This window comes from Plectrocnemia conspersa, unplaced genomic scaffold, assembly GCF_051122295.1.
Source record: "Plectrocnemia conspersa isolate PC_06_02 unplaced genomic scaffold, ASM5112229v1 ptg000008l, whole genome shotgun sequence".
NCBI lineage: Eukaryota > Metazoa > Arthropoda > Insecta > Trichoptera > Polycentropodidae > Plectrocnemia > Plectrocnemia conspersa.
In genome coordinates, this window is record NW_028277172.1 from 3,654,427 (window position 1) to 3,669,203 (window position 14,777).

The 14,777-nt window shown below is 27.7% G+C and overlaps 1 protein-coding gene across 43 annotated transcripts in view; it reads right to left on the reverse strand.

Moving 5' to 3' along the window:
- Mef2 (myocyte enhancer factor 2) overlaps positions 1 to 14,777 on the reverse strand; it is a 268,497-nt gene that overhangs the window by 162,284 nt on the left and 91,436 nt on the right. The gene's annotated exons all lie outside the window — the stretch shown is intronic.

The following is a 14,777-nucleotide window of genomic DNA, read 5'->3' on the forward strand; positions in this document are numbered from 1 at the left end:
TTGCTCAAATATATTACATATTTTTGCTCTTATTGTTATGTACTTTATATAACATACAATATTGTTTATTAATTATTTTGATAAAAACTATACAAAATGAATTTTGCCACAAAGATAAAATAACCAGATACCAATAAAAATATTTATTTACAATAAGATCAATCAAAATTAAATTAAATACCTTCGCTTTTATTTAAACAGAACTTTTTCGCAAAATGTATTTTATTTAGCATACGAGTAGAGGTTTTATATATGTAGATAAATATCATACAATAAGATTTTTGGCATAAGGATAAGATAACCAAGCTATTTAAAATAAAGTCTAATATATTTACTATCAACAATTTTATTTATTTTATACAACATACATAAATTTTATAGCAAAATTTATTTTATATAACATGCATAAAAAATCAGAATAAAACAAATACCACAGAATTCAAGAATATTAGCACAAAAATAAAGCTACTTGATTTTAATTAAAAATTACAAATAAAATGATATAAAGTGAGTTCATTAAATACCTTTACTCTTATTTTAACATTTATTTTCCTGCAAAATATATTTTTTTAAACATAAAAATATAAATTCCAGTTCTTTAAATGAAGCACTTGAAATATAATATTTTAATACGATATGTTTGCACCAAAGATAATTATCTAAAAAATGTATTGTATTTGAAAACTTCAACTTTAATATATCGGGTTCAAGGCGCTCGTAATTTCTGATTATATGTAAAAAATATTATAGATTTATCAGACTTTAAATATCGTCACTATAACCCATTACTTGAATGCATTAATCGAATTATATGTTATTATTATTAATATGCAATTTAAAGAATAAAATATTAGTCGCTAGAACTACAAGATCATACAGTCGTATTATTCACGGAGCATCCTTACCGAACCATAACATTCATCCATCTGAGACACGGCGCTATAGATATTATACTGAAATTATTTTTATTGATTTTAATGAAACTATTTTTAAAATCGACCATATATGTACTATGTTTTATAATATCGCATATTAAAATCAATATTAAAAATATGAAATATTTTTAAATCTTATAAAATGTGTTGTTTATAACACATTTTAATTATATTTAAAAATATTTCATATTTACATTTTTATAATTGTATAATATACGATACTATTAAACATAGTACATATAAGTTAAAAATAGTCATAATTGTATCATAAATAAAAACCATATCTACATAACAAAAATCATTTAATATTGCGAAATATTTTTTTGGTATGATTATAGCAATGATCCTTGATTTTTGGTTTTATAAATACTATAAAGTTTTCAAAAGTTTGTTATATACTATTTTAATCAGTTTGTTTAATTTATTAATATGAATGCCGAGTTACTGGTGTGATTTAAATGACAAGTTACTGGCGTTACTCCACACCCAGCAAGCGTACGATCTAATTATCTAATGTTCTTTCGTGTGCTATTGCGCTTTTTCTGTTACATATCCGTTATAGGGCTGCAATGCCAGCAAGCCTTTTAGACTTAAGTTCTGCGATATGCTTAGTGAATTTACCCATACAACCTTATAAAAAAGTTTTATTTTTTGGGTTAGAAATTTTATTTATATTTCTTATTTTTGCTTAAATATAAATTATGTGACGTAAGGAAAATTATGTTTACATTATATTTTAAACAAAAGCATTGACAACGCTGATAAGGGAAAAATAATACTGATACAGCGCTTAAACTTCGGAACATGTTAGTAACAAAAAGTCCCGAGAGGGATACATTATATACATACATATTAATAATTATGGAGATGTCCTTCTATCAAATTTGACATAGGTTAAAAGCTCAAATGTAGCTAGAGTGGAGATATAACTTATTTCCTAAAATGCTAATGAAGTAAAAATATACTTTTAGCATACAACGACAATGCAGGATCTGATGAATCAGACATTATTTTTGCTGGATTGATTGATTTTATGAACATATTTTTACGTTTAAAGATAAAAAAATTGACATGATATAATAGATATAACAATCGATCGGCAAACATATGAAGTACTATATATAAAGTCGGATCTACAATAGTAATCCGGAGGCTGTGAGTTCGAGCCACGACAGCAAATTCAATTTGTATTTATAAGAATGTGCTTTATTAAAAAACGGCCCAAGCTGCCAAGTAACATCTATTAATTATATTTTATAATACACATAATAATTTATAATTAATTATATATATGTCACCGATTTCTAGACTTACAGTCTTATATGCGACAAGTTAATTACCTGTCTGTTTAAAAAACGGATTATAAAAGCAAAAAGTATTAAACCTGGATATTTCACTATGGAGAAAATTCTTGGAGGAGGCAAAGGTCTATCTTGGGTTATCGTGTCATAAAAAATGAATAGCCCTCGCTATCCCCTAAATATAAATTGTTTTTTTTTTATATAAAATCACGAAAATTTAAAGAGCTGCAATGTGAAAAATATTGTTTATTATTTACGTAGACTAAGAATTATTAGCTATGATAATTTTAATAAGCTTATATTATAACTAGCATGTTTTGTCTGGTGCACAAAATTATTAGCTCACTTATGTACAAGCCGCATGACAGATTTTTTTATTCGCTCTCAAGATTATCTTGAAATATAGGAGTGTTTAAATTAATTTGTGTTATTGTGAATCGTGGAGAAACACAATGCATAATATAATAAGAATGTTGATTTAATACATATATAAATATGTAGTTCTTATGATCCATTTATCTCATTGAAAATTGCTATCATAATATTACTATATGTCATGGGAAAAATTGATACAGAAATAGAAGTCTGATATACGCAACACTATCTCTCTGAATTTTTTTATGAAAATTGTTGGCAGCGTCAATTACGCACTATCGCATTACTTCCCGTGTAAACACTTTTTTCGCTGGCACTTCATATAGTTTTTTTGGCTTGGAAAAGCGTTCAAAACAACGACGATCGCACTTTGATGGATTACCACAGAATATGGAGCTTTATAAATTGAGCAGCTGCTTTTCAATCTAGAGAAGCGCGTGAAACACCTGGATTTAGACAAGAAGTAATCACGACGAGCGACAAACCCTCATAAAACTTCCTGACTTAATAGCGATAATATATTATAAAGCTTGTGTATTATATTATATGTTAGTACTTCTTATAAACGCGAGGATAAAGCTCTCGGAAAAAAGCTTCTCAGACTTTTCAGTCATCTCGAGACAAAAACGTCAGATATGATGAATGTATATTTAATGCGACAACCGTATATTTTTTCCGAGAAACACAACAATATACAAAGTAACATATAATAAAATAATCATAGAAAAATTCAGTGGCGTCCAATAAAATTGGGTATACATAGTGTAAATACTATTGTTTTAATAAATAAAAATATTTTACAGTAGCGTACAAAACATATATCACTTTAACATGCATAATCCGTATATTTATATTGTTTTTTTTTAATATTTAGCCTAGTCAATTGACAGTCAGCTCTCGTAGAGATTATAATGCCAAATCGTCAACAATATAGTTTGAGAAGAAATACATTATCAATAAAATATATTTTACAGTCCGTCAATAATAAACAATCAATAAGCTATTAAATATTTTATTTTTTATTTTTTGCTATTAGCTTTAAAAATCATATTTTTTTATCTTTCTTTGTAACCTGACAGGCGTAAGCCCAATGCGTTACAACTGGGTAAATCTGTACCAATTAGGAAAATCAATCAGACAAGCTAGTAAAAACCACCAGATTAAAAATCTGGGAATCGGTGATATCTATATTATTAATTAAAAATTATTGTGTGATATAATTTATTATAAAAATATGTCACTTAGAATATGGGGTCGGTTTTTAATAATAGCGCATTTTTATAAATAAATATTTGCATCTGCTGCTGGGATTTGAACCCGCAACTTTATTGTTACTAGTCTAAGACGTCACAAACTGCGTTATTTCGACCTTAATCTTATTTTCGATAACCATGTAAATTACGACTCTTTACTTCTCCAACATATTTTTCGGGTCCTTTCTAAAGTAGTAGATAATTTTCCTTATATACAATAGTACCTCATATAATTGACAATGACTATACATTTATAACTTCTAACAGCTTTAAATATCATAGTATTTTTAAGATTCCCATATAAAATTATTTCAATAACAACATTGTTTCCTATTATTAAGATTTTTAAAATATTATTAATTCAGGAAATAAATAAAATTCGCAAAAATACACAAACAATTGGACCATTGAAATTAATTTTTATTATAAGTAACATTACCAACTAATTTGTCTAAATTTTCACCAGTTAATTACGATTTTATTCTTGTACATATTTGACGGGTTTCTATACAATCATTATTCTCGAGACTTTTTGTTAAATTAGAAAAATCTATTTTTTTTATTTTGAAGTCTGAAATCTAAAAATATAATGTTTTATACGTTTTAGATTAGTTTATTTTCACGTATATTTTTTTTAACATTAAATAATTATACTTAATGAAACTCTTTCCGAACGAGATAGAAGTTTATAAATATGTAAATAAGCTTATAATCTTCATTTTAAAATTGATTATTTAATCCCGTAAAAAGATTATAGCTGATTAGAGAATTATCTTCGTAATAATATGAAAAGTGAAATAATGCATGAACTTTTCCTTAAAGTGTTTTTTAATCAGGGTTGTGGAGTCGAAGTTTTTTTAAGCGTATTCAGATTTGAAGTCGTAAAAAATTGACCGACTCTGACTCTTTTTTAACCCTTTCCACCCCGACAAATATTTTTTTTAAAAAATCGTCCTGTGCCATCCGTTTTAAGTCGGTAATATGACGTACACAAAAATTATTATGCACTTAATCAAATACACATATAATGGCACGGCACTAATCCTAAGAAATATTATTATAATTATTTTTGGTTTTTATTTATATGAAAATAAATAAATAAAATAATTAAAAATAAATTTAATATTTAAAAATTATCTTATCGAAATTTTTAAATACGAAGTAGGAATCGGGAAAAATTTTCAACGACTTTATAGCCCTGATTTTAATATAAGGAATTGCATTATATAGCAAGAATAAAACTTTCTTCATATTAATTAGTCCTGATACGTTCCAGGTGTTTTGAGTAAATCTCCAAAATTAAGAAACTCATGGGGAAGAATATCGGCTGCAGTCCTTAATAAACAAATTATTTTAAACTTTTGAGGATAAATTATATAATTCATTTTTTTTGCACTTTTAGGTATTTGCAAAAAATAATAAATATATAATTACTAATATAATGACCCTATTTTAATAATAAAAAACACATTAAATAATTACAAATGACAAGGATATTATTTTTATATAAAATTGATATTTGTGCAACGATTTATATGTATGTGTCAATATATATATTTTATTGATACAATATTTTTTCATTAATATTGATGGCGAACTGACGTAATGTTTTCAGATAGTTATATTCTAGTATTGTGCTTTAATTACTTAGGATTTATTTTTTGAAGCAGTTCGATATAACAGTATTTTAAAAATATCACGTTTGTTATTTACTTTCGAGAAGCAAAACAGATTTCTGTAAAACTGAAAAAAAGTGTTACAGCAAATAATATTTTTTAATTAGCATATCTACTAATTATAGTTGAAAATACAAAATAATTTACATGTAGACATTTCAGGTAGGCATATTTAATGTTTTGGCTTACCAAACGATGTATTAAAAAAAACTATCGATAGCTTTATTGCCATAGAAGGACTTGATTAAAACCGAAATAACGTTATTTTAGAATCAAAATATTTACTGGAATATCGGTATTGATATTGAACAACATCAGAGACAAGACATTTATTTGTCAAACTTTTTTAAACTTTGACACCAATGAAACAAAAAGAAAAATAATCGATCCTATGAAGTCATGGTGTACATTATAATTTCAATGAGATATTTTATTTATATCTATCTAGTATCTGAAATAATATTATATTGCGTATTTTTATTCAATTTAAGCACATTGTACTGTTGATTCCGCCTACTTGTTTTTGAAGACCCCCGTGTGTTTAACGACTGATAATAAAATCTACAATGTTTTCAAAAACGCTTGGCTGCCTGCCCGTAGATCTATTAATATAAATAAAAAGCACAACAAATGTGAAATGGCTTAAAATATAATATAATCTGCCAAAAATGTCGAATTAGTACAACAAAGGTTCAGTCCGTTTAATAATTGTATTTAATTTGAGTTATTTCTTAATATTCTTTGTTATCGTTTCAGCTTTAAAGCTTTTCTCTATGATTTTTTAAAATACGTATATAAAAAAAGAAAAATGTGACAATTATGCTTTTGATTGTATGTTATTAAATAATAATATTAAAAACTTCATTATAATAATTCAATTATAAGAAGAGACAAGAAATTTTATTCAATTTTCTTTATTGACTATAAAACAGGATACAACCAATAATTGTCCGCCTATGCTTTGATGTAGCAGCACTGAAATTTTCAAGTGCCTTTTTATATCCCATTCAGTATTTTTTAAAACAATAAAATTGAGTTAAATTATACAAAATTACAGTTCAATCATTAGATTTTTCTACAATAAATTTATATTTTAATCGCTACAAAACTTATTTTATTTTACATTATTATTATGATTATTTGTCAGATTTTTTCAATATGTCATGATAGCCTTCAGCTATACGTCAACTTAAACATGCACTTATATACTCCTCGCAGCTATCGCCGAAAACACCCTTGTGTTTGGCAGGCTCTTTGTAAATCAGAATAATTCGTGTAAAAGAAAGGATAACCGCCGTAACAGTCAAGAATAAGGGACGCAATCGTGACTGAAAAATGTCATACATCACCCCTCAGCAAGTGTTCAAAGTGCTTCTTTGAATACAAGCTACGTTTAAAACAGTAATACTATCCAAATTCACCTTGTAAAATATTTCTTTAAATCCTCTCAAACAACTGGCGATACATCCTTTAGCTAGGATTGTATACAATGAAGCTATATACATATTTAAGGACGCTACAAACTAGCACATCGTACAGGATGCGAATTGCAAATAGATCGTTAAAGTGACACGCGCTCCGCATAATAAAACCGAGAATATTCTACGCCTTTCTGATTAAAACACTTTCGCCTAAGCTTTCAGAACACTTTTCTGGGCATAAGATCTGAAAAATGTATCAATGTGACATTTTTAGATAATTTTTGTACAGACAGAAAATCTGCATGTATGTCATTTAAATATAATATATATATATATATATATATATATATATATATATATATATATATATATATATATATATATATATATATATATATATATATATATATATATATATATATATATATATATATATATATATATATATATATATATATATATATATATATATATATATATATATATATATATATATATATATATATATATATATATATATATATATATATATATATATATATATATATATATATATATATATATATATATATATATATATATATATATATATAATAAAAAGCATAGGATCTAAATTAGAACAGGTGCAATTCAACAAGAAATTATTTTAAGAGATATGTGCATTTAAATAAATACTATGTTCCATAAAAAATGAGCATTAAATAGATGTATTTATGTTGAATAAAACATATTTGATTGTGCAACATTATATTTATACGAATAATTTGTGCATTAAAATAAATAAGCTGTGCATTAGAATTGGTGTAACTATCGACCAAAGTTAAACACTATTTGGCTTGGGCCATTATGCAACAAGTCATTAAAACCATTTATGTAAGGTAAATCTTGTTGCCAATTTATATAATCTTCATTTGAAATAGATTCGTTGCATATGTTTATTCATGGGGTGTTCACTATTACTCTACCAGATAAAATATAAGTACATGGACCACTATTTTAACCGGCAATACTATTCACATACTTTGCAGAAGCAACATATTTGGACCTTTTAATTAACATTGGTGAATCTAAAACAGGTTCATCAAACTATGATTACATACTTAGTACTTTAATAATAAAAACCTAACTGATCATAAGTTGAATAATTAAGTATATTGCACAAAACAGCAGTTTCAAAAACCACAATAACGCTAATGCACAACTTACTTATTTTAATGCACATATTATTCGTTTTAGGTTACTTTATATTTTTTTAATTCACATATATTTTATAAAATTTAAATTGTAATACTGCGGTACTTCATAAAAAACTTTATAGAAAACTTTTTGCTTCAAATGCTTTTTAAAAGTCAGAATATATTACACCAACCTAGTTTATAGAATGGAGGGACGTTTGACTTCAAGAGTTACTTTCATTAAGCAACGGGTTACTTGAATTAAAAGTTGCTTTCCATTAAACGACGCAAACGAAAACCGTGTTGTTGGTCCACTTAGATCTGCCGATCTGTATGGACTTCAGATACAATGAGACATCAGTTATCTAGATTAAATACTTTTTGGTATAACACCGTATAACAATATTTTTGTGGGGTCTTTTTCTTAAAATTCATGTTAATTTACTGTGATCAAAATGATCATCTATCAACAATGAAGCAAGACAATAGCGTAAAGGATTGAGACTACACAATAGCCCTCGTGACGACCAGAAGAAATCACATAAATAACACGCAAGTGTTCTTACTGTAAATATTAAAGAAAGAATATTTATTTCTTACGAAACGGTCATCACCAGATCCAGAATATTTCCGTTGCAGTATACGACCTTTGACCATGCCCATCAAGCAAATGTAGCTTTTTAAAGGCGTATAAGTATTTCGCTGTTCTAAGAAACGAGTACATCTCTTGGCTGGATGATCGCTGCATGATTGTGAATGGTCACCAAGCTTTGTAGCCCTAAATACTTAAGCCTGGACTCCGATGAGGAGAGGGCAGTCACAATCAGTCACTCGCAGACTCCAGCAGATACTCGAGGAGACCAGTAGACGCTGACAATATATTGTAATGGGCGCTCACATCCCGAGAGGAACTCCTCCATACGAGCACCACCATAGCAGAGAGGGATCATCCTCCGCTATACTGTCGCTGCCACGCCACCTACAAGATCTTTGAGGACCTCCCACGGCCATCATCCCCGCGCCAGATTCTCCACCGCCGCTCAGAGAAAACATCTCGCCATTTATCGTCTGTCTCAATTGTAATATAATCTAATAAAATTCTAACTAGATTCCACCAAGCGTCTCACTAGCTTGTCTCGACTCATTTGTTCCCTCTCCTCCCTCCTCTCGGGAGGCCTGATCATTACTTTTGGTGTGTGCGGATGAGAAAATGTTTCGGAGCACTGCTTCACGATTTAAAGATTCTATATAGCTAATCCATATTTTAATGCGATACGTATTTAAATTAAAATAAGTAACTATTTATCATTACAATTGCACTATGCCGGATGGATATTAAAAATAACAAAAGCTTTTAGAATATTAACGACGTACTCAACATGTAACGCATTCTTTCCTGACACTCATCTGACCTTTACATTTAAACGAATAGTTTTGAAAGGGTTTTGACCTTACTTATTTGTTGCTCATAACACATAACTAGTTGATGGTTAATATTAGTTTGCCCTTAAAATTCTCAGTAGCTTTGACAATAATATAGAAGTATATAAGGTTTGTATTTTAAATATGTTTATTTCGATAGATAAAAATATCTTTAAAATACAGATAAAATGTCAGTTCGTTATTTTGAAATGCCAGACTAAAATCAATGTCAAGTATGAGTAAGAAAATCTATCGTCCGCAATTCACCGCCAGCAATTAATCGCCAACAGTATACCGCCGCATCAATTAATCGTATAAACAAATTATATTTTACAAAGTTTAGGGCTTATATTAGTTCGCCCTTAATACTCTCAGTAGCTTTTACAATAATATAGAATTATACATTTGATTGATAAAAAGTCATTGAGTCAACAGATATAACGCATATACAGTTGACTCAACAGATGTCTTCGGCAGCTCGGATGTCTCTATATTGTAGAGCACTTCAAGTTGAATCTGTGTGTACTTCTCAACATGAAGAATTACCGCCATAACAACGAAATATCCATTTCCCGGCCGAGCTGGCAACGCTAGCGTCGTATAGCACGAGTCCATTTATGGCCCGATGAGAGGCGGCCCGTGCAGCAGCACGCCCACGATGCGGTCCAGCTGCTGGCACACACGACATAACCTCACTTCGGCGCCGGCAGCAGCTGCCCGCGCTCGTCACCTCCCGGCCGCACCGGGGAATTTACCAGAAGTGAAGCGAACGCACATGACTAACGGAATGAACGCAAATAAATCCGATTCAGACCTGTCTGGCGCGTCATACAGTGTGACCGTCGTCGGTGTCCAGTTTGATTGTATGATAGGAATCGACATTTTTCACGTCGTTTCAGAAAACTGTCCAACTATCTTGAAAAAACTTTTTTACTTCTTTCATTTTGAAGGATATAAATTTAAATTATTTTTTTAAATATATAATAACGAAAACTAAAAAAGAATAAATTTATACTAAGGTGGATTTTTTTACGCCTCCTTATAGTTAATAATTTAACTAAAGCTTTGTTGATGATATGAGTGACACAGTGATATTTTTTGGTGAGCCTCAATGAGATCCAATCAAGGCTTAAAAAATTTACGCGGCGCGGCGGTATACTGCTAGTGATTAATTGCTGGCGGTGAATTGCGGGCGATACATTTTCCAGATCCAGTCTTATATATTTATTGTTAACTAAAATATTATTTAATAAGACTTTTTGCTTAAAAAAATATCATTCAATCATATCACAGTATTAAAATGACCTCGATATTAAGTTTAAGTTAAGCTAACTTTTATGTTATAGTAATATTTATTGCTATTTTTTTATTAATCAAATAATACAGATATTAAAAAAGTTCAATATTGATTTTATTATTTCGTAAATATCTGAGAAATTTGACAACTTATAAAGTTGACGGATTTTAAGATTTAATTTCAAAGAACATTTCCTCAAAAACACTAAAAAATATTTAACTTTGTCGAGTGAAAACTTTTTCTTATCAAATCTATATTGATGAAAATTTTAATAATAGTATTGAAATTAAATATATTTCCAGCTGTCTATATGAATTTATTTCAATGAGATTTAATAATAGAATGATTAATAAAATTAAAACTATTTTTTATGTAATATAGATGGCAATTACTTTTTATGAAAGGGTTAAAAATATATTCATTACGTTTTCTGTTGATATGTTTAATAGTAACTGAAATAAAATTTTAAATAAGCAGAGTTAAAAAATCTGGATTTTATAATTAAGGATTTTTTCCAAATATATTTAAAAAAAAGACTATTAAACAGTATATTGAATTATTACTGAAATTAAATAGTACGAAGTAAAATTTAACTATTTTTAAGATAAAATGATTCATAAATTTAATATTAGAAATTAATTTATATACACATTTATTTTCTTAAAAATATAAAAATAATACATAAAATGTATTTTTTAACACAAAAATGTTTTTTATCAAATATTTAAAAAAATATGTTAAGCTTTATTAAGCTAAAACTTTTTCTAAATATTATTTCTGATCAAATCTAAACTGATAATAATCCTAATAAAACGAGACAAAGTATATTTTTTACGAAACTTTTATAAAACAATCATATAATTAGATAAGTGACATTTTTTATTGATAACAAACAGAATGACTTATAGACTAAAACAAAACTGATCGTTCACAATAAAACTAACATAACGTAATCAACTTTTTACAGCATCATAGCTTTGTTAATAATATAATCCTGTTTTGAAAAATTGTCGTTCATTAACCAAAATACTAGCAAATTAGCTGAAATGTGTAGTTCAAAACGTATAGCATAAAAAATCAATGTAAATTCTAAGCTGATATTTTACTTTCAATGGTGTCTATTTTATGTTCATAAATTCATTTACAACTTTCCATGTTTTTACGATCAATCATTAACCATAAAGTTTTGATTGATTTATTCGAATTAACGAGAAATGTTTTGTCACTTTCGTGTATTTTTTGGATAGTTGCTTTTAGTGATAATAGGGTAGTAAAATTTTCTTGAGTCGTTTTTTAGTCATTGAAGTATATATAAGTTGATAAAAAGTAACATCTATTCCATTTAATAAAAAGTGACATTTATTCCATTTCACTGATGTTAATTTAAATTATAATCTAAGCTAGATAAATTAGGTTAAGTACAATTAAAAAAAAGCAAGCAAAAGTACATTTCACTAAAGATCTAAAACTATTATTATGTTGCCTTTTTAGCCTTTAAAAAAATATGTGCTATAGCATTTTTTGCTTGTATTTAAATTTAATGATGTTTTTACCATAGTCACCGATATACGAATAAGTGGGTTAGTGTGGTTTTGCGAAATATTTTTATCATTTTTTCTGATATAAAATTTGCTATTTACAAGCTTGTATTAAGATTAGCATAAAAATGATTATCAAATACTATTTTTTTATTTTGGAAACTTTAAAATCGTATCCGTGTCGTGTAAGAAGTTAATAAGCGTCGTCTAGGATCGATTCACACTGGAACAATTCCAATGCACGTGCCTAGCGTTGAGTCCCCGAAATTCCAAGACCAAAATCGCGACGGGTCAATTCATATTCTGGTCTTGAGAGACCAGAGACAGCAAAAATTGGGTATGTAAATTCTAATGCGCATTTTAAATAAGTTTCGGTGATTATAAAAATAATAATTTTGTACTCAATAATCAGTAGATCAACTTTTTCAGCTATATATATATAGAATTCCACGGGTAGAGGAACATCCAAATATTATTTAAGAACATAATATCTAATTTAAAAATATAATAAAAAGTAAATATTTTTCAATTCATTTTGTACTATTTTTGATGCATTTTATATTGATTTATTTTTTATAAGATACTGTACTAGTAAATACAACACTAAACTTTAAGAATGTTTAAGCTTAATGCTTAAAAAAATAATTCAAAGAATCAACAAGAAAGCTTTTTTATGTATCGTATAATATATTTGACCAAGAAAATTTTCTCAATGCAAAATTAATTAAGAAAATTATGAAAATATTTATTTAAATTTTACTTTTTGAAACAGCTGCTGGTTCGCACATTTCATTATTAATTTAATATAAAATTGTGTTGCGATAGGTCCAAAAAAATCTATTTTTTACAATGATAAAAATATCGGAAATGCCAAAAGCTCCACGACGATGAAAGCTCCGTTTTATTTTCATACTATAAACATACAACTCTATAATCCGAAATTGATAAAAAAAAATAAGACACGTGCGGAGCGATTATTCAACCGTACGAAATATGGGTCATACTTATATTTGAGACATTTTAGCATAATTAAATATTTCGAAATTAAAAATTAAAACTGGCAACACTGGTTGTTTTGTATCGGTCGCGCGCCGCCACCTCGACATGGGGGAAATTCGAGATGGTTTGACACGTGGCTCAGCTGGACGGACACGTGTATGGCACGCGAGCGAGCTTTCGCTTCTTCTTACGAAAGCTTTTTAGCTTTCGCGATCAAAGCTCAAAGAGCCAACGGAACGACTGCGGAAGACCATAAAATGCAAGACGTCCACTTTCTGAAACATATTTCGATTTAAAATCACGAGCTTTCGCTATTATATATTTCTACTATTTATTATTATATTTTTATTATATAATACATTTGCTAAGCCAAAAAAACATAATTTAATACACACGTGAGGAAAAATACATTATTCAAAAAATAATATAGAATGTGAAAAAAATGTATTCAAATCGAAAGTTCATCTATATAACCGAAATTGAAATAACGTGGACATAACTTTGGGGTGTATTTACTAATAAATTATTTTAATCTAAGAACTGTACTTAAATTTTAAATCATTATATGTGCAATAAATATTTTTTTATGCCTCTAAAAAAATAATCTAAATTCTACAAATAAATGGCGTAAGGTAAATTCACTTCAATAACAAGCTATTTTATCATAGCTAATTTATCAGACTAATAAAATGTCATACTATATTTATAGCTAACGATTATTTAGGACGTGTATATTTTATATATTATATAAAGAAGAATACAAATATTTTATGCATCTATAAATTATAGGATATGTTTTGTTTATTAAACTAAAATAACCAAAAAAATTTTTTATATCGCTTAATAAAATTGTTTAGTAATTATTACAAATAAATTTATATACATACAGTGAAATCTCAGTATAGCGAAGTCACGGGACCGAACAAAAAATTCGTTATATTGAATATAAGGAAGGTGATATATTTTTATTTTATTTTTAATTTCCATATTATTACAGCATCATTCAGTTTCTAAGGATACTGTAATGAACAATGTTTTATAAAAAAAGTTCAAGGGTCGGCAAAACACCTTGAATGTCGCTTATGAACACATCTGACATACGCCAAGTCAAGGACGAACTCAATACAGAGAAATAGTGTGTCAAATTCTATCGTCATTCTTAAATTCGAATCAAAATATTTCGTTAAACTGAGATCAGTCTTCGTTACAATGAAAAAAAATTTCAGGGACAAATTGAAGATTCGTTTTTCAGAAAATTTTGTTATATCGATATTCGTTACAAAGAGATTTCAGTGTATTATAATTAAATCGAGAATTTATTGCTTAGTGAAAAAATATTATAGTCCTTCCATGAAATAGCCACTAAAAAGTCTCTTCATATCATC